Raw genomic sequence first — 26,314 nt, 5'->3', positions numbered from 1 at the left:
GAACATTTTACACATGAAGCCAGGTTCAGAAGTTGAGCAAATGACTCTGAAGTAGCCTTTGATGCAGTGCACTTGCCCTGCTTTTGGACTTCCTGTGAGAAGACTGAAATTACCTTTACTTGATTGCAGCAGAAAACTATTTATTAAATGTTTTGTGGATTTTTTTCTATTGTCTCAAGGAACTGCAAATGGTTCCCTATAACTGGGTAAAAGTCCATACACTACATGAGGTACACTGACCTAGGTAAGTTCACTACAGTTTTTATTTTCTTGATTGCATGACAAATGCATAAGGGTTTATAGAACACTTACCATGAATGATGATGTAATTTCCTTTTTTGAGCTAGACATACCTTTCTCAAAAATCACTTTCAATAAAAGCCTGGGCAATGTGAGGAATTCAAATGTGATTCTGCCTTGGCAGTTTGCACAGCTGAATGGAGGATTCCCAATTCAGTGTTTATCTGTCTCATGCATTTTATTCCAGTGAAGAATTCAGGGAAGCTCTGAGCTTCCATCCCAGATAAACTCTTCCAAGGGTATCATCAAATTTCCTGCTGTGCAGTTTTCCAACTCCAGCCTCAGAGATGGAAGATGGGTTGAAGTGCTTGCCACAACCTGCTCTCAAAGCCCATGGTCAAGTATTTTTTTGGTCTGTTTTGTCTTTTCTCTGCCAAGGCTGTGACACGTAGTGAGAGAGGAACACTGTCAGCTGGTGGTTCCAGAGGTGTGATATCCTACTACAAGACTTCCGGTGTAAATATTTGCATATACAAAGATTGAAATCATGGGTCTTTGGTATTTGCATAAGTAAATGTTGACAGTCACTCATGTAAAGCACACATGTAAAGGTGTAAACATAACCAAAGCAAATTTATTTGTAAATGCGATTGAATTTACATGTGCATTCTGAGGAAGCAGGGGAGGGTGTTTGTTTTTCCTTTCCTGACTGTTTGCTTTGGCAAAACTTGTGCCATCTCCAACCTTTCTTCACATTATTTTTGCCTGCTTTTTTTAGTGTTTGCCTGGGGTATCTTAGCAATGGCCAAGACTATTTTAAGGTCTTTGTGCTAGCATCGTTCTTTGAAAATATCTGTTTTGCCTTCTGGGGAAGAAAAAACAACAAATCACGGATGCACCAAACCTCTTTTATTATGTAAAGCGGTTACAAGAAAAGAGATAAAAAGGAAGAAACAGATAATAAAAGAGAAAGTTTCCGAGTCTGTCAGTGATGCACCCTTTTCCTAATTAGAGCCCCAAATAGTGACAAATTGGTGAAAAAAATGCACATTGAAAAGGTAAACAATTTACAAAGCACTAACTTGGCATGACTGGGGTTTTGAATAGTTTGTTCTTTGGAAGCTGGGGCAGAAGGTAACTTCAAATATTTGAGGCTGGACTTTCAGCACATTCAGAAGAATCAAGCTTCTTTCAACCAGCGTATCATGGTCTCCCAGAAATGGAGGCATACCAAATCCCCGAAATACTTGTGAACTGCCTTGGCCAAGTAGTGGTATATCATGCTTACTATTGCAGATAGACATTCCCTATCAATTTGGGATGACAGCAGTGGCAGCATTACACCACCCCAATAGTGATATTCTATCCCCCAAGTGTGTCCTATATTTTGTAGATTACACTATTTGGAGTTATTTATTCTTCCAGTACTACCAGATCCTGAAGTCATTACACATTGTTCAAACTGAGATGGCCAGAATCAGTTACGTGATTGAATACATTTATAAAATCTGTACTGTACTCTGTGGGGTTTGTTTTCTTCTGGAAGAGGGTAGACTTTAGATGGAGAAGAAATTTGGCTTCCGTCTCCCCTGTGCCCTCTCTCGGTACTGTGCCAGCAGCAGTGCAAGAGAAATATAGTGCTGTATTTCATTGAGCATATACAAAAAAACCCACAAACACTTAAATAAGAACCAAAAGGCTGAATTTTAATGTGAGAAAGGAACAAATTTTAATGTAACTGAGTAATGAGTGGCATAAAAGGTTATAGTGCAGAATTTTCTGCTGAGTAAAGCTGAAACACCTCAGCTAGAACATCAGATTACCAGATATAGAGTAGAAAGCAAAGGAAGTGCAGGCAGAAACTCCACGGTCCTTCACAAGCCTGACCACAGGCACCCATGCCCACCTGGTGGATCTTTTCTCACCGTGCAGGCAGGATTGCAAAGCAGCACTCAGCCTCGGACTTGGCCAGTGTCTGGGTGTAAAGCTGCAGGCTTGCAGCTCTACGTGTGTTATGGGCAGGAGGTAGGCACCGTCCCCACATCAGCTCCAAAAGTCAGACAAACACAAGGTAGGAATCGCACTGTTCTGACAGCAGAAGGAGGCACATTTGTTATGCAGTTCTGCACTTCCACACAGGTATAAATGTAGGGCAGCTCCTACAATGGTTTAGGTTTTGGGGAAGGGGGTCACCCCACAGGTAGTAGTTTCAATAACTACACTTTGTTTGGTCAGTCAGTTATTCAGCATATGATTTAATTCTACAACTGTGGCACTCGGGTTTCTGAAAACACATTAATTTCATGTGGTTGTAAACCTCTGAGACCAGTTAAGCTGTTGCCTGTGCTATATTAAAGAGTGAACATTAATTGGTAGGAGTGAAGAGCTGGGCATCAGACCTCATGAGAAGCAACCCTGTGCCCACTGTAATCCTTTGGCTCTGCATCAGGTGCTGTGAAGCAATTTCCCTCTGTGACTTTGCTAAGTGATGCACTGGTCATCAGGCTTCAGGGTTCATCTCCATGTTAAATGGGTATCATCATACACAGTCCAATTCACAAAGAAGCTTTGAAATATGACTCATTGTTTGAGACTGCGTTGGTATTACTGGATGGCAGTTTATACCAGCGACAGGAAATTATTTGGAGGCGAGGGTGCCAAGGGAAAAAGTTCAGAATCTGCTTTAATAAGGCACTAACACTATTTATATGCACAAGGGGATATACAATTAAATCCTAAACGAAATATCAGCTGCGAGTGCAACTACAAATGAACCATTGATTCCTTAGACAACCATACAGTGCTTCAGATCTCCTAACTGTTCTGCCAGGTATTGGATTTTAGGCTACATTATTACTGGTTTGGGTTCAGTTTTTCTCCTTAAGTCTTTTGTGGAGCTGAAGTTCTCTTTAATGCTTTTTGGCCCCCTACCCCCACCTCATATAGTCCCAGATTTCAGAAAGCAGACAAACTGAATCCTTTAAGCCATTACTGACCTTGTTGTGATAAAAATGGGATGCAAGAACAAAAATATTGATAAAACCAATCAAAATTACATGATGATCTTTAAAAAAGGTCAAAATGAAAAGAACATAATTCTTCTTCAGTATCTTTTTTTAAAATGATCTCATTGAAATCAGCACATTGACTGAGAAATTGCAGAGGTCAAGATTTACAAGCAGCAGCTGAATTTGCAGAAGGATGGTTGTGTTTTTACAGTGCTAGGCTCTTCAGTCCAAGCATTGGCACCAAAGACAGTTTCCTGCTTTTCCCTGGTGCTCATCATTCAGTGCCTCCTGCTGAGATAAACCCTGCAACCACCGGCTGAGCAGTCCCTGGTTCTCCGAATCACACCTATGCTGCATTGTGCTGCAAGAGCACAGGCGCATGGCGTGACACGCGTATTCAGGATCTATTAAGGGTTTTCATTACACAGTCTGTCAATTCTGGATTTTATTACACTCTCTTTATTTATCTCACTGTTTCATATAACACATTTGTCTAAGTGGGCAAAACTGATTTCACTGGACTAACTTTGAACCGATCGCGTTCCTCACTCCAGCCAAATACATTAGCAGGAGGCCAGAACAAAATAAACTGTAACTGTAGGAGAGGACAAGCTTCCTGAAGGATATATTTATTTCACTGTGCTATCCTACTGCTGTCTACATTTTATTTTAAGTATCTTTATTAAAGCCAAAGTAAAAGCATATTCAGTTTATCTTCAAAAGCTCATAAAGAGAGAATAAGTAAAAGCTATATTTTAATTGGTATTATCATTGACATAAACCTGCCATTTACTTATTGATAGCTTAAGAGTGAAGATGATTTAGGATCTGAGCACGTACAATATTTTTTTTGTTGTAGAAGGGCAGCAATTTGATCCTGAACTTAAGCTACCCCACCACCCTGCCTCCAGCTCTATTAACAGCCTTCTCCTTGGCCAGTCAAACAAAAACACTCCTTCTGCATCAGTAAGAGCGAATTGGGAAGAGAGAGGCTAAGCAAAATAGGGGCTATTTACTTCTGTTCTTAAGGGGGAAGACTTAAGACTTCCCCATCCAAAAAAAAAAGATGGCCAAAGGTGGGAGTAGTAGGAGCTTTTCCCTCAGCTTTCACAGAGGATTCAAAGAAATAAATCCATTCACGATGTACTAACAACATTCATGGGTGTCCTATAAACAGCTGGGGAAAGGAAAAAAGGGAATCGAAAAAAACCTGCATTTTTAGAGGGGAAGATAAAATGACACAGCTCATCCCCTGGAGGTGTGGGAAGGAGAGGAAGAAGAGCTGGGGAGAACCAGCTAGGAAGACCTGACAGGTATAAAACCATATGTCTTTTGGGACAGCATTTTCCTCCTGAGAGTGTGGGCTTCTGGGATTTCATAGACAAAATCTTTTCATCTGCACCTAAGAGATGTACACATAGCCTCCTACTGGGAGTTGACAGCAGCTCTAGATCATCCCCTGTGATTTTGACCATACTTATTAGACTGACAAGCCACACGTAAATATAAAATGAGCATGTTTTTAGTGCAGTTTTCCCCAAAAGGTCTTATGTTTGCAATAAACATAGCGGAGATGACACAGCAGTTGCATATCATTGAAACATTACTGAATGGTATCGAAGAACTTCAGACTAACAAAGAAAGTGTTCTGTATTGAGGAAAACAACAAGAAATAATTTCAACAGCTGTTTTAATTGTTTATGTTCTTTGAAATTAATTAGTTCGGTATGTGCATATTTTATAGATTATATATATAAGCATGCAAGATATATATATTTCTATATATGCATATATACCCCTAGATACATACACATGCATGCATAGATGTAGTACACATGCATGTATGAATGCATTTTTTGTTTACTAAAGATGGGAGTTTTATGGCAAGCTCGCAGGGTCCCGATTTGACTAAATGTGCTTTCCATATCTAGCAATGCGTTCCATGTATTAAACAAATTTCTGATAGATTAACCCATTTAAGTTTTGAATCTTAGGAGCTAAGACAAAAAAAAGATTAATTTCTAACCAGAGAAATAAGACCATAAAGCTTTATTGTTAGTTCTGTATTTGTTATAAAAAGGCAAAAAAAAAAAAATAAAATTTAAAGATCAATCATAAAATATCTGTTTTGACACTCTCTTTTTGCATTTGTGTTTCTAGTCATTCCTTAGTAACAAACATCCTAAAAAAGAAAATATTTTATTGTAGAAATAGATAAATCCAGCTCCAGGAAAACTTACTCAGATTATACCCTTGCTCTCAAATACCGTGACTTCACAGACAAATCAGCTTTGTTTTTCTTCAACTAGTCTATGGATATGAATCTTTAAGGCCTCTTTAACTACCCATTAAGGTCAATGAACAACTGCTAGTGGTTCGAATGTATTTGAGCTTGACCAGTGTTCTAGTAAAAGGAAAACCAAAGTGATTATTTATTTTACATTGTGGGTGCCAATGAGTCACTCTCTTGAAATCTGTTTCTCCTCAAGCCTAAATAAAAGACATAGATAGCAAACACTTGTTGATGAACACAGTCTTTATGCAAGAAACTGTGACAACTGAGGCAATTTACGTTCTTATGTTCCCAGCATATGGTAAAGATGTGTATTTAACAATTCACTACATTTTATCTTAATAGGGAGTTTTACTGGGAGGAGTTAGCAAGTATTATGATAATTCTTACAGTAGCTCAAATTTTGGGATATGCTAACAACTTCTTGTGGTCCTGGTAAAACTAATGTTAGTGGTTAAGATGATGGCTACTATACCAAATGGCTGTAAAGTTTGCTTCTACTTAGCCTAGGGTTAGGGTTTCAATGAGAACAACTTTTTTGAATTAAAAAGCAAAGATAATACGCACTAATGTGACAGGAACTACTTGCATCACTCGGTGGTGGGGAGCGCTGTTGTCTCACTTCTTCACCTTGGTAAAGCAAAACCCACAGCTCACACCTGGCAAATGCTATACAAAACATCCTGTGATGGCTGGCGCCAACCAGGGAGCCTCCAGCCCCAGAAAAAACCAGTTCTTTTCTTTTTCCCCATCCCAGCGGTCCCCAGGAAGGTGCGGGAGAGGAGGAAGATGCCATGGGTGGTGCTGGGGGAGCGCCGAGGGCCTGCAGCGGGTGGGAGACGCCGGCGAGGGCAGCTCGCTCTCGTGGTTTTACTGCCATCCCCGAAGCTGCACGCTTCCATTCACAAAACCCTTTGTGAACTGAGCTCTGTGGGGTTCAGACAGCCTTATAATGTACTCTGAGGTACAAGCTGGAGAGCAGCCAAGGCCGTAATCAGAGGTAATATTATTAGTCCAGCACCAGGTCTGGAAAAGGCCAGAAACATATCCCAGAAAGGAGCTGCGGCCCTTGGGCAAAACCACAAAAACAGGCGGTCGCTGAAAAGTTGGCGAAATAATTAATTAACGCTGTCGCTAAACCCAGGTTTATTGAAGGGAGGGCATTGCAGGTCCTCAGTGGGACGTGGGCGCCGCAGCCCTGGGGCTGGTGGGTTCCCCCGGCCGAGGATGCTCCCCGCCACGCCGGGGCCTGCGTGGCCAGCTGGGCAGCCTGGCCTCCAGCATCAGCTGGGCACCGCACTTCTCTGCCAGCCAGAGGAGCGCCTCTGGAGCGGGGGCAATTCTGGGAGCAAGGCACGCAAGGAGAAATATGGTGCTTCCCCTTACTGTATATAAAGGAGTCGAATGTTTGGCTATTCAAAGCTTTTCTCTAAACTTTGGATAACACCTACTTGTTCACAACGGCTTGACTTTATGGCTGCATTGTATATCGCTACACAAGCAAGAGTAACGAAACCACTGCTTGATGCACAGATTTGAAACCGTCTTGGTCGAAAAAAACACAGGAAAGATCCAGGCTCATTACTACAGGAAATGATCCATGTTTTTCCTCAAGAAGGGCCTTTCCTACTTTCCCTGAAAATGCAGCAGTTTGTCAAGAAGTCAAACCACACACAGCCAGACTTTGTTTGTAGCCTTCTACTCCTCCGAAGGACTACTGGGATGATACTCAACACGCAGCATATGCAGGTACCACTGGTCCCTCATTGCTTTGGACACAAAGGCATGCACCGAGGTGGCTTCTGCAGCATTGAAGGCCATCCGCACGGCACAGCATTGAAGGCCATCCTCACGGCACAGCATTGAAAGCCATCCTCACGGCACAGCATTGAAGGCCATCCTCACGGCACAGCATTGAAAGCCATCCTCACGGCACAGCATTGAAAGCCATCCTCACGGCACAGCATTGAAGGCCATCCTCACGGCACAGCATTGACGGCCATCCTCACGGCACAGCATTGACGGCCATCCTCATGGCACAGCATTGACGGCCATCCTCACGGCACAGCATTGAAGGCCATCCTCACGGCACATATTGAAGGCCATCCTCACGGCACAGCATTGACGGCCATCCTCACGGCACAGCATTGAAGGCCATCCTCACGGCACAGCATTGACGGCCATCCTCACGGCACAGCATTGAAGGCCATCCTCATGGCACAGCATTGAAGGCCATCCTCACGGCACAGCATTGGTGGTCATCCTCACGGCACAGCATTGAAGGCCATCCTCACGGCACAGCATTGACGGCCATCCTCACGGCACAGCATTGAAGGCCATCCTCACGGCACAGCATTGACGGCCATCCTCACAGCACAGCATTGAAAGCCATCCTCACGGCACAGCATTGAAGGCCATCCTCACGGCACAGCATTGGTGGTCATCCTCACGGCACAGCATTGACGGCCATCCTCACGGCACAGCATTGGCAGCCATCCTCACGGCAGTGAATGGCAGCCACACCACGTTCTTCACCAACAGCTTTGAGCCTTAGAAAGCTGGGAATATTGTTTAAAAAATGAGTGAGTAAAAAGTGTATTTGTCATGGGATAGGTTTGTTTCTTTGACAGTTACCAGGTTTTACTGGAAAAGCTAAAGCCGATCACCCACCGCCTTTTCAACAGCTGAGCACCAAAAAGTCTGCTTCTCATCAAAAACGTTAAATGTTTCTTAAAACGTCGATAAGAACTGTTCCTCTAAATAGTCTGCTGAAAATGGAATCTCCTCGTGATCAGTGTTGCTTCAGTCTTGCTTCATCACCCATCAACCGGACAATAGCTCCAGCCATTACCTTTGCATACTGTTTGCTTTTCTAAATCAAGCTATTTCCTCTTCCCATCAGCTGATTAACTGCTTTAGGGCTGCAGTTACTGCTATCTCTTCCTTCTCTGCAAGGTAAATTCTAAAAGGCAAGGTAATCCTTCCTTACTCAAGTCCACTGCAAAACTATTGCAGTTTAGAATGACGACACTCTAACAGGCTGCTTCTTAGTTCTTTGTATATGTTTTAGTCAACAGCATTAAAAAAAAGAAAAACAAACCACTACAACTCTAATCTTAACTCGAGTCTGTTAATTTCTTAGTAAAACTGTCATTACAAAGCTGAAAATGTGCATATGCATTTTAAATGTATGATATATGTGGGGTTTTAAAATTAAATAGAAATTAAACTCGTGGGGTTTTTAAAATTTAAATTCTTAATCAATTGTTTGTCCTTTTGCTATTTGAGTTGTGATAATATATACATGCTCAGGTTGTAAATCACAGATGAGAATCGGAGCAACTGTTTTGCAAATAACATTGCAACATTGGAACAAACTTTGTGCACAGAGATCTGATTCCCCAGTTCTTTGAAATGAGCAAATATTGAATCATATGTGTGTTAGAGTAAGCCTATAGCTATGTTGACAAAGTGAAGAATCAAAGAACTAAAGAACTACTGTTTGGGAACCAGGTGCAGCTATCATCTTAATTTATGATATCCTTGTTTTTGTAATTATTTCAATTGTTGTGAGAAGTGCACTTAGGCATTTTTAGGTTAAGAAAGCTGCAGGGGGGACAAAGCAAAAATAAAAAAAATTTTACATTCTAAACAAGTGCTAAAACATAGTTCATGAACACCCCACACTGGTTGGAAATGTATTTGATGGGTAAAGATGCTAGACTTTCTCTACCTTTGGTACTTGCCCTGACAACAGAACCAACTGTTCCCAAGAATTATAAAGGATACTGTTAAGACTGCAGGAAGCTGAAATCAGAAATCAAAAATATAAATTGGTGCTTTATGCAGACATTATTTTGATGCTTTCTAACCCAAAAGAAATATTTCTTTTAGGGGTTAGAAAAGCAGTAGAAGCACTTGGAAAGCTTTCAGACTGTAAGATAAATTATACTGAATGAGTTGCATAGAAATATAGCTACCAACCTGTCATAGGAAGAACAAAAGCAATTACAACCTCCCTATAGATTTAAACAGGCTCATTACTCATTGAAATACCTGGAATAAATATACTGTGCCAGCCAATCCAGACAAGTTGTCTATATTTAACTATTCTCACATAAAAGCAATTTTTAAAAGGTGGAGCAAAGTCATCATCTCTTGGATAGGAAGAGTTCATATTAGTGAGGAGGAGATGGTTGAGAAACAGGATGCAAAAACTTTTGTTTCAAAGTCTGCCTGAAAAATACTGATTTTGTTATTACAGTTACAAAATCCTAAGAAAAGTGGGGATTATTTTCTACTATATACAGATGGGTATAGCTCTGCAAAAAGTTAATCCGTTTGGTCTTAAATCTAAAGACACCTAAACCAGATTTTTTAACTGCAAAGGTATTTATCTTTGCATATCTAGGTCTTAAACATGCGCTAAGCACTTTAAGGCACAAAGATACTCATGTGCCTAACTTTAACATATATTTTAAATACTGTGCAAAAACCAGCAACAGTAAATATATATATATATATGTGCATATAGGTATGTTCGTGTTATTTGCGTACACAAGTTTTTTTCAAATTCTATATTAAGCAAAATCTCATCTTGGCAGGAGGGGGAGAAGAAAAGCCCGATATCACAGGTCAACAGGAACAGAGGCTACGCCTGCAACAGACTAAGTAGAAATCCTGCAGATAGATAGCCATTGTCTCCCTGATGAGCCATATCTACCCAACAACCCAACTTCCATCTCCATTATCAGTTATTGAACAGATGGTTGTTCACAGGACTGGGTGAATAATGCAAACCAGTGTTTGCGAACATTGGTTCAAAGTCTGAACGGCTGCTTGATTCAGCCTTGTTCATCCACTTGTTATTCAGTGTTCACAAACATTCATGCTGAATGGGTTTCTCTTCACATGGATGTTTGGAGAATGGGTCTTTTTCATACAAAACCCCATATTCATGTGCAAACAAGGGCATTTGTGTGTGAACAAGGGTGTTCCTTATTCACCATTGGTTATTTGTGCTTCTCTACCATTATTCTCCTTTTTGAAGTGTTTGTTGTCCACTCAAGGTGCATGACCTAGGTGATCAAATACAAATCAAAAATAAGAGTAACAAGCGGTCAAATTAAGCAGTTCATCACGGTCTAAAAATAGTTCATCATCTATTAAATGTAACCTTTTCAAAGTAAAGACAACTTGTAGATAATCGAGGGAAAAGAGGACAATGCATGAATGACTATTCCCCCAAATTTATAAATATCTGCAATCGTTCTAGATATTAGTGCATTTAGTACAACCTAGTTACCTGAATGAGAAACCCCCAATCTAGTGTAAGGTTGCAGCTCAACCGGTGGTCAGAAACAGCTGTGTTAGCATAACAGCCTGCTTCCTCCCTTCTGCTGGAGGTAATCAGCAGAAGGAATTGCCTGAGTTTGCCCTACCCCAAGTGAGCACTCACCCAGGCTAGCTCGGATCAGCTCCAGCTGTGATCCAGCTGTGATCCCAGACCAGGTGGCTGCGTGGTCCTGAACCCCTGGCAGGAGGCTCCCGTGTTCTGCTGGCTCAGCTCAGGGACTGCAGCATGTTTGGATGGTAACTTCTGACAGAGCTCAGACTGGGTCCATAAGAAGTTTTCCGATTATGGCAATTGTAAACTTTATAATAAAGTGAATATCTAGAATATCTGGATTAAAGTGTCTATCTAGATGTGAATATCGAGTTGGCTTCTTCCAATAACACAATTCTGGAGCTTTAAGACTTTAGTCACAGAAAATAGTATAAACAATTGGATCGCTATCTAATACCAGAATTTTAAGTCATTCTTTCAGCTATTTTTACCTTTTAGAGTATATCAATATTAATATTCTGAAATTAAGATTCCTTCTTTCGAGAGTACAGATGTGATCATGTGTTACATTTTACTACCCTGGGCTCTATTACTGTATCATTCTTTTTTTTTTTTTTTTTTTTTTTCTTCTTCAGTGCTTGAGAAGTAAATGTAAATTTGGAATGAGTTCTTTGAACCTTATCTGAGAAAATATGCTAGATGTGAAAAGCCTGCTCTCACACCCCGATACTACAAGACCACTAAGTTAATGCCCTTTATTATGTGGCTGTCAGTTATATAAGAGCTAATTATGAATTATTAAACTGTAGAACTAAAGCTACAGCAGATAGCAGTGGGTTATGGAGTCTAGTCACTTCTGTGACCAGGACTTGGTAAGTGGGTCTTTGTTGTGTCTACTGCATAAAACCTTTGTGGATGACTGTCAGAAATGTAGTATCGCCCTGAACTGTAACCTTTGCATGGTGCCGTCCATAACCAAGTGACCTGCTGCAGCTCATTAAAATTAATGTAATGGATCATTTTCTTCTAATTGTATTCGTTGGCAAATTAGACTCACTTTTCAGCTGGCAGTAAGAGAGAATACAGTTAAGTAGACTGAATGAATAAAGTATGTTCTTCTGTATGTTCCTTCGCTCAAACTCGTGAGTGTCTCACATGAGCAGAACTAGGATGAGGTGATTCTATTATAGGAGAACACGGTTTTTACACATGTAGATTGAAGAAGTTTAACAATTTACCATCATCCTTTTCTAAAGTAAGTGCAAGAAAAGCGCTTTTCAGCTCATGTTCCTTCCCAGGAAAGACCTCAACTTCATCAAATATTGTGTTCTGTTATTACAGATTAGTCACATACGTCAACAGATATATTGTTAGAATACATGCTGCACTGTATTAATAGCACTTTGCTCCTAAAATTACTTTATCATCTAAAAATAAGTATCTGGTACTTGTCATTGCTTTCCAACATACATCAAGATCATAAGAAGTAGCACATGTGTTACTTAAAAACTGCATTTCTAAAAAGAAAATATTCTCTTGACAGAAGCAGCCTACTAATTCTAAAGCCTCGGAAGAGGTAACAAAAGAGCAACATTTTTCGTAGGAGTACCATATCCTCTATTCAGGATAGGGGTTTTTTTAAACCCCTTGTATTAAATGCAGACAATGTACTGAAATAGTGTGCAGTCAGAATCCCTTTCCATGCTACAATTTGGAAAACAGGAAATATTTATTTATGCCTTTTAAAATATTTGTTATTTGCTTAGATTAGGCACTTTATGCACCTTGTGGTCTTACCACTGTCATATTCATTCTCCCTTCTAAGGTATTCTCACAACACAGCTTTTTGGCTCCTGGGGCACAGCATCCCATACTATGGGACCTGCTCGTGTAATGACAGACACCAAAACACAGGTAATAAGAGGTTATCCTGGATCTTAATGCTTCACCGGCCGCAGTAATTTGTGTTGATATTAAATAACTGATGGAGTCAGGAGGCCATCTCAGTGTACCCAACTTTAAAATATAAAAATTATATTTGATATATATAACATATAAATAGATATTTAATGAATAATATAGTAAAAATTAATTAATATCTAAAGTACAATATAGAGTATTTAGTAAGTAGTATAAAGAGGAAATGGCCAAATGTATTCATTGCACACAGAATACATATTTCTTTCCCCCCACTTGCGGACATTGTTTCAGCCTGCTTCCTTCTATATGGCTCTGAATAGTGCCAAGATTCATGTGCAGGTCCAAATATCACAAAGGACTATTTCCTTCCAGGCACACCGCATGAGCCAGATTTGGCTGTTGTTTATGCAGACCCCTGTCTCTGTGGGTTGAGACCCAAAAGGCCATGGAAGAGAAAGAAATTAAAGGGAAGCTGAAGTGGTGCAAACTGGCCCCAGTTCTCACATCATCCTGCCACCCTCAATGGACATCACCTGACACGCCAGCAGTGCTGGCTGGGGATGGTGGGGCTACCCCACATAAATGCACCGTGGTGGGTTGTCCCCTGAAAAACAAAACTGGAGCCCACAAGAGATGACAAATTGTGGGGGTGGGCCTTGGCAAAAAGCTGCTCTAGAGCAGTGCGTGCTATGTGGTCAAAATAGGGCATCTGCTTTTCCGTACCTCTGCTGGAGGGGATGACTCAAGCCTTAGGAACTTACAGAGGAATGTGCTTCACTTCCACATGCTCAGAAGTGAATCCTAGGTGCAAGGATTCAAAGTCAAGGCTGCTCATGTTCACAAATTTTAATTTATAAATGTGGTACTGACTTATTTATTGAGGAGAAGTTTGGAGCTACAGCAAGGGTCAGAAAGGATGGTTGAACAGGGATTGAACTGAACCCTTCCTTAAATGCTGAGAAGTCTGAGCTACGCTTATTAAACGTTCATATTCTTTAGCATTTCTTGCCAAAGGGAGACAATACCAAGAAGCTAATCTCAGGTATTTCTGACCAGCCCATACTACAATTTACCACAGATCTGATGAACGCCTCTCCTGAGGAGATTTACGGTCCAGATTTTGATAAAATCAGAATGCTTATCCCAACTGAATCTCAAGTGCTGATAAAACTGCTGTCTGCCAACAAAGAAGCCCATGCAAGCAGGCAGAGCAGGAACTGGGAGATTCATCACTAGCAGGACACCTAACCACATCCCCTGTTTTTTTTATTTTGTAGGCTCTTTCGTTCTCCTTGCAGTATGCCTGTCTAAGCATACCTCCCTTACCACCTTCCTTACACCTCCCTTACCAAGCACTGATCTAACCCCTTAAAAAATCCAGGTCTGCTCCCTTTTTCCCACTACACCAGATCCAGCAGTGCTCCAGAGCTTGTATCAATACTGTTTGGGGAAAGTGAATAGACAGTAGAGAGTGCAACATTTTTGTATAGTATATCAGGGGCTATTTGCAAGCTGTTGAAGCTAATATTCCTTTTTTGTAGTAGCTGAAGGATGGGCTGACTGGAGAATTTTCCATGCAGTATTTTGCCCTTGTGTTAAAGCGTTCATCTTGAATTGAATGTTTCAATACTTGAGGTTAAGCATCTGCTCCAGTACTTTCCTGCATGAGGGCCTGTATTTCTAGCTCCTGGACTTATTTGATTTCTGGTCAAGTCACTTAACACCCTTACATTTCACTTTCTCCATCTGTGAAATGCGGAAAATTAAACTTAGCTGTCTTATGGTGGTATGGAGTGTAATTCAAAAATGTTTGTCAAGCACTTTGAGATCATAAATTGTACTATTATAGCATTTAGCAGATGTGATTGTATCACACCACAGAAAACAGTGTTATTGGAGAGATCCTTGTGTGTCTGTGACCAGGTGGCTCCACTCAGAAACAGGTTGCCACATGAGACACATGCAGAAATTAGGAGACTCGCATGCAGTTAGAAAGACTGGCAGGAAAGTTTGGTCCAGTTTCCCCCTCCTCCTCAAAGACAGTTGCCTATTTAAGGGAAATGAAGGGGGAGGTCAACAGCATTTTGTGTCACCATCTGACTGGGAGCAGGATGCTAAGGTGCAACAGGTTCTGCCACTGTCCCTCAAGTATCCTTGGGTACAAGCAACTGTTTGGCTTTAGGCTGGGGCTGTGCCCAAAGGCTGCCTGTGAGCCACCAGCTTGTGTACAGGCTGAGCAGGGTGCGGGGTGCCAGGGCACCCTGGCACCTCCCAGCTGCTTATCAGTCCATTGAGCTCAATAACCACCATTCTCTGTAAAAAAAAAATAAAAGACCATTCTCCTACTTCCATTACAGGTCTAGCTAACAAAACCAGCCAGAATAACATGGAATGATGACTGACTTTTTAGTATGTCCTGAATATTGAATTTCTATTGAATTTCCCCTTTTTCTAAGAAATATTAATAAAACTCATTTTCATTAATATTTAAGAATCTGAGTCACCTTTTAGATGCAGCCACCTCTTTTTTTTTTTTTTTTTTTTTCTTTTTCTTTTAGGCAAGAGCTCGTTGTCATTCTGAGGGAAGAATCTTGGTCCCTGGGGGTCTGTTTTGGAATAAATTCATGGTGCTCTGCTGTGATATGCTTGGTGAGACTGAACTGTCTACAGGAAACTCCTGCTTGAATCTCTGTCTGGATCTCTTGTTTCATCCTTTAGAAAACCAAAAGTTTAGAGCTAGCTGGAAAACAGTTGTTTTCCTACCTAAATTGAAAAACAAAGAGCTAAAATATTTCTCTTTTTCCACTGGCTATTCATGTCAAAGGAATTTCCTCAATAAAAAAGACATTTTCTAGGGCGAGTTGGTTGACGTTGTTTTTTAATTGACCATTACCCCATTATCAATCAAATCTGTTTTACTGTAAGATTTCTAACCAGCTCTGCCACATCAACATTGTACCTATAGGAAAGGATAAATTATTTCTATTTTTTTTCCCTCATTAAAAAACATTAATATTTATTGAGCAAACAAGCATTACTTTTAATCTACATAACTAAAAGTATTGATCTATACACTGGACTCAAAGATATGTTGTCACTAGCACACTCATTTAACCTATTATACAGTGTTTTATAGCCATAAATAATGAGGGTTTAATAAAGATATCAGACTTGCCCCTAATGCTGCATCTGATAACATAAGCCAAGGTAGTATGATATGATGACTTAGTAAAATGTTTTGAGAAAGGAAGAAGTCATTACAGATATCAGTCTTCAAGGGTACATGATATGAACTTGTGAAGAAATTCTTCTTCTTTTCCATGCTCTCTCTTCCCTCCCCCGTCCTCCCCGTCCCCCCCCCAATTCTTCTGGTTCAGTGGGATAAAATCTTCAAAACAAAACACCAGGGCATAAAAATGCCATTAACATGAATAAAAATAGCACGGGTAACTCCTTAGTGACAACTGACTTCACAGTGTCAAAATCACACAATTTTATTGACCTAGTTGAATTTCTTCCCCTCAGAATCAGAAACTTACCCAATTTCCTGCAGGAATGTCTGTACAGTTTTAGTTTAGTTTACTCATTAATGTTTCAAGCCTTTCTACCACAAAGGAACAGACACATGAAAGTGAAAATGTACCTTTTTTTCACAGCAGGGAGCCTTCATAATGAAAACTTGGCATGCACACCTGAGGAGAACAGTAAAGCTTATAGAATTTACATATGAGGATTGTAACGCTTTTTTTGCAACTGCAAAAGAAAGGAGAATAAAAAGAGAACATGTGACATTTTGGCACCAAGGTTATCAGCAAGACATAAATTTTACTTCTGTGTTAAAGATTCAGAGAAGACGTGTGAATGTGTAATTTTAAGTGTTCTGGACATCTTCTACAAATTTTTCTGTACATCCATGACAACTAGTATTATTATTGGGTTTTCTTATTCTATTTCTCCAGGGTGCTCTATAGAAAGGACTCAGTTCATCTTCAGGATCTAGGGGAAAAAGCTCTCATTAATTTCAGTGGGAGGTGGTTGAAGACCCAAAAGATATGAGAAACAGATTTGAAAACCTGGGATGTCTTGTGTTTAGAGGCAGCTAGTTACAAGGTTGCATGTTTTCCCTGTTTTGCCTCAAATTTGGGTTTCCATTTCAATATCTGGTGGTGTTTGGGAGATTTCTTTATTTCTCATGATCTACAAATTAAAATAATGAAAACTGAAATTAAATTAATTCAGCTATTTTCTTCTAAATAAATGTAACACTGTACCTAGGCAATTAAGGCACCTAAACGTACCCATACATTAAATAAAAACCTATTTCTAAGATGAATTGAAAATGATGCTCTCTTAAATGCAGATATAAATTTAGATGGAAAATAACCCTCTGTCACCATCTGCCACGTTTTGTCCTTTCTATCTTATTTTCCTGCTCTGTACTTCCACACACCATGGCATCTATAACAACCCATGTTATTCCTATTATCAGCAGGTTAAGTTTTCTTTACAAGTCATCTGTAAGTAATTCACCTGTGGGTATTATTTAGCTGCTATATTAAAAAGGAGGGGAAAAAAAACAAAACTAAACTAAACTAAAAAAAAACTTTCTTACAGCTTAAAAAATGAACCTGAGTTCTGAGCATCGCCTCATTTAATCCTCACAGGAATTTCAACTCACTTCATCTGCCTCAGCTTCCCCATTTTTATGCTGGGAATAAAGTCATGCTTCCTCTCATAAAATAGCCTAGCTATTGTTTGAAGTTGCTAATTATTATTCTATAGATAGATAAGAGCAGCTGGTGAAAGAAACAGATTTAAAGGTATATTGCCAGCATAAAACCTTTTGTTTCATCTCTAAAATATCATGAATCATTTGTGCTAATGAGCCATGGGGGCATTTTTTTGTATCAGTAATTCATGCTCAGGTTTCTGCTGAACTTTTCTGCTGTTTCTGCTGGAATGAGGGATCTCTTTGTATGTCTGCAGATGTCTGACTAGTTCTCAAAATTGGCGTATTTCCTATGTTCATTTCATGAGTTTTCACTTTTCTAATGCTATATATATACAATTTTTGCACGTCTTTTAAGCTCTCCCTCCCCCCCAGAATAGTCTCCTGTTATCAATCACAGAAAGAGGCATTAATTGAAATAGAAAAGGAAGCACATTTTTTCTAATGGAGTACAAGTATAGAGTATGTAAGTATATATAAAAAAGAAAGTCAAAGTAAGACAAAAGAAGGTATATAATGAACAAATGACAATCTTTTAACTTGCTCTTCTACAAATAACTTACACTTTATTCCATCAATCTCAAATATAAATTATAGTATCTCTGATGCTTCTAAGTGTCTACAGCTGGGTAATGAGTTTTTGACAAAATAGTGTCTCCTTCCCACAGAAGAAGTCAATTGTTTCACACTGTAACTGCAACGTAATTCCCAAGGGGACATGAAACCTTTTAACAAGTGAAGTGGCAATGTTTCCTTTGCCTCTGCTTGGGAAAAAAATACATTTAAACTTGTATTCAGTACATTTCAGAGAACTGTAGCAAGGCCTAAAATGAAATTATAAAAAGAAAAGAACAATTCAAACCAAAAACTGCTTCAAAGGCATCTCTTAGTATCTGATCAGAAGTGAAAGGAATAAATCTTCACCCAAAAGCAGATCTTCCACAGGCAAAAATTTTCAGGAAGGAAAAAGCACAGTCAAGGGAAGAATTTTGTACAAGTGATTGTCTTTAAAGGAAAAGGCATATACGCACTGATAATACACATGTTGCATCCTGTCTTTGACCATATGTATCCTACAAGAGGGCGAGTTCCCTCTTCCCCCCATCCTGGAATAACCAACCACAGCACTGATGCCACGAGCAGGTTCATGAGTCTTTATTTCTGCAGAGTTTGGCTGAAGCAGAGTTGGGTCCTGAAGACCAAGGGGCACTTGGTGCTCTTAAAGACATTTGTCTTTAGGGGAAGGATGAAGTTTCCCTACTGTTGTAATTTGAAGCACAGGAAGAGAGAGCTGCCTTGCAGCAGAGGACCCCAGTTCAGCCCACAGCTCGCTGCTGGATGGTGCCAGTCCCTCCACCAAGAAGCTGTCCACCAAAATGCAGTTTCTAGTCCTCCACCCCCAGCGTGGGGCAGGCTGCGAGGAGGAGGAGTGCAGAGGTGTGTGCCCTGAGGAGGGGATGTGCACCCAGGGTGTGTGCACCAAAATGGGGTCAACTGGTGCACACTTCTGCAAAGAAACCCTGTTGTATTGAACCCCCCCAGGGAGGCTGGTGAAGATTATGTCAGGGCAGAAAAAAAACCACCTCACCTTCTGGAAGGTACCTATGTGCATTAAAGCCATTTAATGTACCTGTTAACACTGCAGCACAGGATCTCCCCCAAAGTGGTTATCCCAGGAGAGACCTATCTGAGATCAAAGCCATGGCATCTGCTGACTGAGAAAGGGCTTGAAGTATGGCTCCAGAGGAGCCACTAAAAGACAGATCCTCAGAGCCATTTAGGCACCTAACTGCTTTGAAATCAGGGAGATCCGAGCATTTCAATAACTGGGGGAATCTGGGTGTGGGACTGGCTTTCAGTAGGCATCATATTTTGAATTCATAGTACTTCCTCTCCATCTTGGCAGGTTTTGTCTTGCTGAGCAAAACTAATAGGATCTGTGGTCAGTTCCTAGAAATGTACAATATTTTTTTTTGTAAGAGAGAACCTGTTTTAAGATGTCCTTTGAAAAGGAAAAAAGAAAAAGGAAAAAAAGAAAGAGAAAAAAGAAAAAAGAAAAAAAAGGAAAAGGAAAAGGAAAAAGAAAAGGAAAAGGAAAAGGAAAAAGGAAAAGGAAAAGGAAAAGGAAAAGGAAAAGGAAAAGGAAAAGGAAAAGGAAAAGGAAAAGGAAAAGGAAAAGGAAAAGGGAAAAGGGAAAAGGGAAAAGGGAAAAGGAAAAGCCCATATTTCCAAATAATCTGTTCTTTCTCCCACAGTAGAAAATGAAAGGCAAATTACAGTATTGCCAGGTATCAGTCCAAAACCCTGTAGGAAAATGAAGTTGTATCAGCATATGCAAGAACCTATATTCTCCATATTACATCACGGATGGCCTTAAATTTGTCTGGCTCAAGGTTGTCCTTTGATTGGTATTCAAGTGGAGTGGTAAGTGTGTGCTCTCTAATCCCTGCAACACATGGTAATTTTTTCATTCTCTCTCCGTCTCCACCTGTTCCATGGTCCAGTGGAGGGCTGCAAATCCTATCAGGGGAGTGCAGCACTGCTAAGCCTGCTTCCCTGGCTCCAGTCCATCACATGTGCACTCAGGCTGCAGAGCACCGAGCCAGCTGCAGCCCAACGATCATGTTATCAGATGACGGATGGCTTCATATCAGGTGTTTAAACTGACGAGCTGCCCCATCTGGTAAATGATTCGGGAAGCCTGGCCTTGCTTGATGAATGGGGAAAGTGACAATGCCAATCAGTGTGACCCCTGCAGCTTCCCTGCTGCCCGCCCAACAGCCACAATCAAGTATATCCCACTGGTTTACTTTTTCAATCCCATTGTCACTCTACTGAGACCTACTGCCACTAAATTGCCACTAAATTATATCATTAATCCAAATATTTTCCTTGTAAGAACCTTCACAAAATGCGTACTACACCTTCAGCAGAGCTGGAAACCAGTTTAAGTTGACAGAAGACAGTTATAGATGCTGGGGGGTCTGTTACAGACGTTTCTGGCGAGCAGGCCGGTGACACAATTATTGAGGCACTTTTTCTTGCTCCCTTGAAATTCAAAAATCATGGGGACGAGCATCAAACATCAGGGGAGATACGATGGACCAGATTCTCACCTGGCACTGATTCAGAAAATCACGTACACTTAAAGAACGTGATGAATTCCCTCTAACTTCAGCAAAGCCAGATTAATTGCCTCAGTATTTTATTAAAATACATATTACAGAATATGTGATTGAAAACTAACACTGTTTAAAATTACTACTGAAGTACCGTTTCATAATGCAGCATTTAATGTCTATTAAAAAAATACATCCTGTCTTTGTTTAAAATATTATTACTGTATTACTTAAGTCTATGAAATATAAATTACATAAACATGGGAGCTTGCACTTTAATGCATTGTTAAATTTTCAGCCATGTACTTTATGCATTTGGCTTAGTTGCACAGTGTATCGCAAACTGGCTACTTATCGTAATAGAGATCAAATAATGGAGACAGGGCAGAATACACAGAGACTACAAAAACAATTTTCAGTACAATATTTATTTTAATCAGCAATTCAAAATGACTTAACTGGAGTTGTGAACAATCCAAATGCCATTTTGTTTTTGTTCTCAACCTAAAAACATATTTTTCTCCTCAGCCCCTTGATACATGTGGGGTTTTGTCCACCCCTATTCGAAAACCACTTTCTTAAAGAACAAGCAGCAGTGAATAAACTAAACAAAAGAGAGATCCTAATGAAAATGACAGCACAGCAGGTACGCTTGTGATTTAGTGTCATTTCTCTTTGCATGCTGCAAAATTGTCAAGTATTTCAGGTATAAAAAGCAAAACCTTCTATTCTGTACAGGATAACTGCTGCAAATTGGCAACGTGTAGATATTTTAATAACAAGGCAACCATCAGCAGCTACCTGAGGTATTTATCAGCCCGCACATCTTTACATTTACTGTGGATCATTCATGATCATTCCTTTGTGTACCATAGTACTTATTTATGAATTTGTATGCTCCTGGATGTATAGAGAGATTGTACGATGTGATTTATGTTTTGCTAAGTTGTACAAAGCAGTTTTATCACTGAATCAGTGGCTAGCACTTCAATTTTATTGGTTATCTTTGCGTAGGTCTGCCTCAGGTGAAATTCTATCGTACTCATGACATAAGGAACATATTTGGGTTTTATTCAGTTATTAACCACAAAACTTAGGAGACAGACAGAGATAATTCTCATATGCAACAAGGGGGACATGCATTGTTCATATTGGCATACACTCATATTCGGGGTTTTGTTGTATTTACCGTATACACATAATGTGTCAGAATCCTGTGAGAAGACAGACTTTACATTAAAAAGGTCATCAGGATTTAACATTTCTACTAACGAGACACACGGCATGGTTCAGTTGTTGTGCAGCCATTGGGTGTGGTTCTTCTTGCATCTCTTCTAAGACCAAAGGACAAGTTTTGATGCTCCGGTAACCTTTCTTCTTGTACTGTTTCTCTCCTTTTCTTCCTCATACGACACTGCAGTGCATAATGGCAGAGGACTGAAGGTACAGAGTGGGAACTTGCATAAATTAACAATGGGAATGTCAATATTTACTAGGAAACCCCCAATATATTTTCAGAAGGAAGCCCAAAGCCAAGCAAGAAGGGAAAAGAGAGAATGCTATTTTGCCTCATTCTCCTCTCACCCTCCCTTCCTTTTATGTCTTCATCAGACAGAAAAGATATTAAGAGCCATAAGGTCTGGTCTGGGATTGCTGGGTCCTGAAAATAGGCAGTGATTTCAGTATGAGTTTTGGGTACACAAGGAATGCAGAAGCCTCTGCAAAATTAGATTTTTGTAAACAAAGACTGTATAAAAGTCAAAAATAATATATAGTTGTTTTAAAACTGATTTGTATGCATAACACAAAAGTATAAATGACTTCACCAAGATTTATTGATTCATGTCAAGGCATCATTACTTTTCAAAGTGTGAAAAATGATCATATATTTATGACCTGCCGACTGAAGCTGTTTTGTGAATTAGCAAAAGCTCTGGAGAGGAGCAGCCTAATTGCATTATCATAGAATCAGAGATGGTTGTCAATTTTCCCCCATTTAGCTTTTCTCCTTTAGTTTGTTAAAATGAAGGTGCCATACGTTGGTTGAATTCACTAATACCCTGATGAATGAGGTATTTTCCCAATAGGCTCACTACGAGTATAAACAGTGAATTAGGGATGATAGGTCATCAATCATATCTCCTTCAAACAGATCTTTGCCCTGAGATTATTTGTTATATATTAAGAGCACTTACAAAGTTATCATAGAAAACACGCTGATGGAAAGACACTAAGTTGACCTTAATTCCTTCTTAGTGGGTTTGTAAGGGAGTTTGTCTGTTCAGATAGATATCCCTGTGTGATGGCATACTCATATCTAGTTTTGATTTTCTTCATTAACAGTCTTTGTTTCTTTTATCTGTGAAAAGATGTGCAATTTTTGTAGTATTCTCCTTTAATGTATCTATATGCTATGGCTGAAATTCAACATCTGCTCTGAATTTTAAGTGAGTATTTTCATAGGTTTGAGGGTGTTTCTGGATTTCGAGAGCTATGTTAGTTACCATTTATATAGGAAACCATCATTTATGCTCCTCTTTGGAAAGGTATTTAATCATCATTGGGGTAGCGTCTCCACACACACTGTACTGTAAGCAAGCGTTTCATCTCTGCTGATGAGCACCAGCCCCTGGTGGAAGTTAAGCATATGTTTAAGCAGTGTCCTGGCTGGAGGCGCTTTCCTGGATGTTATCCTTAATTTAAACCAAAAAAGGTCAAAGGCAATCTATAATTCAGAGTACCTTTCACCTCCTGCAATGTGACTATGGCTGGCTCCAGCTGTGCTGCTGAGTCAGGGGGGGAGGCAGAGCAGGAATTCATCCATAATTGCGTCCTGCGACCAGGGCTGCATCACGTGAGGCCCCATAACAAGCTGTGCTAATAATGTGCTAACAGATGCGGGAGGGCTTCTGCTCCTGCTCCCAGCAAATCTATGACTTATCATGCTTATTAAGCTGGAGGTAAATTTGCCCTTCAAAGATGCGCATCCAACACCCACTGAAATCAGCAGGAGGACAGTGCAGCAGGGCTGGCGTCAGCGTTGGCTCAGCCCGTTCATTGCCCTGGCTGCTTACGAAGCTGCCCCGGTGCGTCCCTTCGGTTTCCAGCCGGGAAGGTGGCATGCGGGGCAGGGGCCAGCCGTGGTGCTCAGGGCAAGAGCTGAGGAGCAGGGTGTCAAGCAATGCTTCCTTCCCCACGCATCAAGTGCTTCCCGTCCCCAAAGTGCTGGGCCAGAAGCTGCGCTTCATAGAATCATAGAATCATAGGATCGTTTAGGTTGGAAAAGACCTTTAAGATCATCCAGTCCAACCATTAACCTACACTACCAAGTCTACTCTAAGCCAATCAAGGGTAGACTAGACTAAACCATGTGTGTGGACTAGTTTTCCTAAGAATTTGCTGGGATCATCATCCACTGAAATGAAATGTCTCGGGCACAGCAGCATGGCAGAGAGGGGACAGCAGGTAGATTGGAGCAATTATAAAGATTTGAGTGCTGGGTTTGTAGGGTGTTTACATCCAAGGGTTGAGATTTGCACAGCCACTGTGGGATAAACCACCACCTTCAACAGAGAGCTGTCTATACTCTGGAATCTGGGCCAGAAGGGGGACGATCCTTCATTTACCTCCATGATGAGCAGTTACTCACACTGACAGCAAACATTAAAGCTCTGCCACTTATTTTACAGCTCGAGTTGTATTTTAATTTTTTTTTTTTTTCCCATCACAGGGATTTGAATTTGTTTGTAGCCAGCGCACTTATGCTTATGCAGTCCTGTCTTGAATGGTATGGCCTAATTATATTGCCTTATTTAATTCCCTGTGCTCAGACTCTAACTGGAATTTTTTCAGATCTCAGGCACAAGAGAGTCACTTTTATGTGTTGACCACATTTAAATGCATTCATGAAAGTCTCTGTACTTGGATGTGAGGAACACAGCCTCCGCTGCTCTTCCAAATTACAACATTGTGGGCATCTTTCTGAGAAGTCCCAAGGATACTTTGAAGGCCATCAAGTTACAGACATGAATTTGGAATCCTATTAATATTTGTATAATAAAACCTTTGTTCACACAAGTGTTAAGGAAACCCAAAGGAGTGCTAACACAGTGTGTGCACATTCTGACTCACCTAGACGTTTATGAATAATTTTTCCCATTAGGCAACCAGCTAACACCTCCAACACAAGAACCTGCGATGTGCAAAAACTAAACATTGAGGAGAGAAGAAAACTGATTGCTGGACTGAAGCAAAAATCCTTCAGAAGGCAAAATGTTTGTGAGACTTCAAAGGGATTTTGTCTAAGGAAGGGTGGGCTTTTGCATAAGACAAGTACAATTTCCCATAGACAGATTTTATCAGGGAACCTACTCCCTTGAGTCTGGTTCCATGATCATGGGGTTTCTTTGGGAAGCAAATTCTTCAGAAACTTGCTGCATTCCTATTCCCACCACTGGCACCACAGGCGTTGCAGGGCTAGGACTGCAAAGGGGATTCAGACTTGCTATCAGTAGCTAGGATTCACCGAATTGATTATTTTCATTATTCATCAGGCTAAAGAATGGGTCAAGTAGGTATGATAAGGTCAAGAAGATTAAGGTAAATGCGCAAACAAGCTGGGGTAGGAGATTGCATGGTACTGGCTGCCCCTTTCCCCGCTGTACCCTGTGTTTGGCTGTTACTTTAACAGCCCTTAAAATTCATGGTGAAACTTTAAAGACAGAAAAGATCTTTAAGGAAGGAAAGAATGGTACCTCTTTCATGAGGTTAGTGTTTTCTTTGAGAAAAAGCAGGGAGGTTTAGGCGAATGGGGAAGGTGTTATTGTAATAGAAACATAAACTGAAGTGGGCTATTTCTAATTTAACAATGGGTGGCCCTGTTTTTATCAGTTTATGGTACCGTGTGTTTTTGTCTTCGTGAACACTCTTCTTTTGTCATTCAGCTATATAATCACCACCTTTTGTAAGATAATCACAGGTAATTAACTTTGTAACTGTTCTTGTCCTGTTAGACTAGTAATTGCCTGTCTCTGAATCACATATCTAGGAGGTTTCTCAGATAAAGGAAGATATGATCTATCCGTAATTTCAAGTCTTTTGCCAACTGATTGAGGGCCAATTGTTTTTACATATGGTGATATATTTATGGCAATTCTCACTTTGATAGTGGTTCTAAAAGACTAGACTGAGATTGAACCACACATCCAAAAAATGCATCGCCTGTAATTGTGAGCTCTGTGCAATCTAACCAGACAGACCATTTAAATTCTACTAGTTTTATGGTTTTTAGAACTTTGATTTACCCTTAAATGTACTGCATTGAGGACCAAATGGAACAATTCAGCTCTGAGTAAAGAAAAAAACAATAGCTTTATCAGTTCAGAACAAAAGTCCATCTTACCCAGTAGTCAGTCCCTGAGAATAAGCTAAGCACCAACAGTTGCTTGAAGGGAAAAAAAAAAAAAAAAAAACCAAACAAAAAAAACCCATGGCAAATGTAGTGATATCTTCTCAGAATATGTTCCCAGCCTCCAAATATCTGTATCTCAAGGGCATTTTGAAATGCAGGTAGAGTACTTTAATTGAACAGCCTTATGTGGTTTTCTACCATGAATTTGTCCACTTTTTAATCACTTTTTAATGTGCCAGAAATGGATG

The sequence above is a fragment of the Pelecanus crispus genome, chromosome 2 (genome assembly GCF_030463565.1).
Source record: "Pelecanus crispus isolate bPelCri1 chromosome 2, bPelCri1.pri, whole genome shotgun sequence".
NCBI lineage: Eukaryota > Metazoa > Chordata > Aves > Pelecaniformes > Pelecanidae > Pelecanus > Pelecanus crispus.
The sequence above is the reverse complement of the archived record's forward strand: the minus strand, read 5'-3'. Positions refer to the sequence as shown.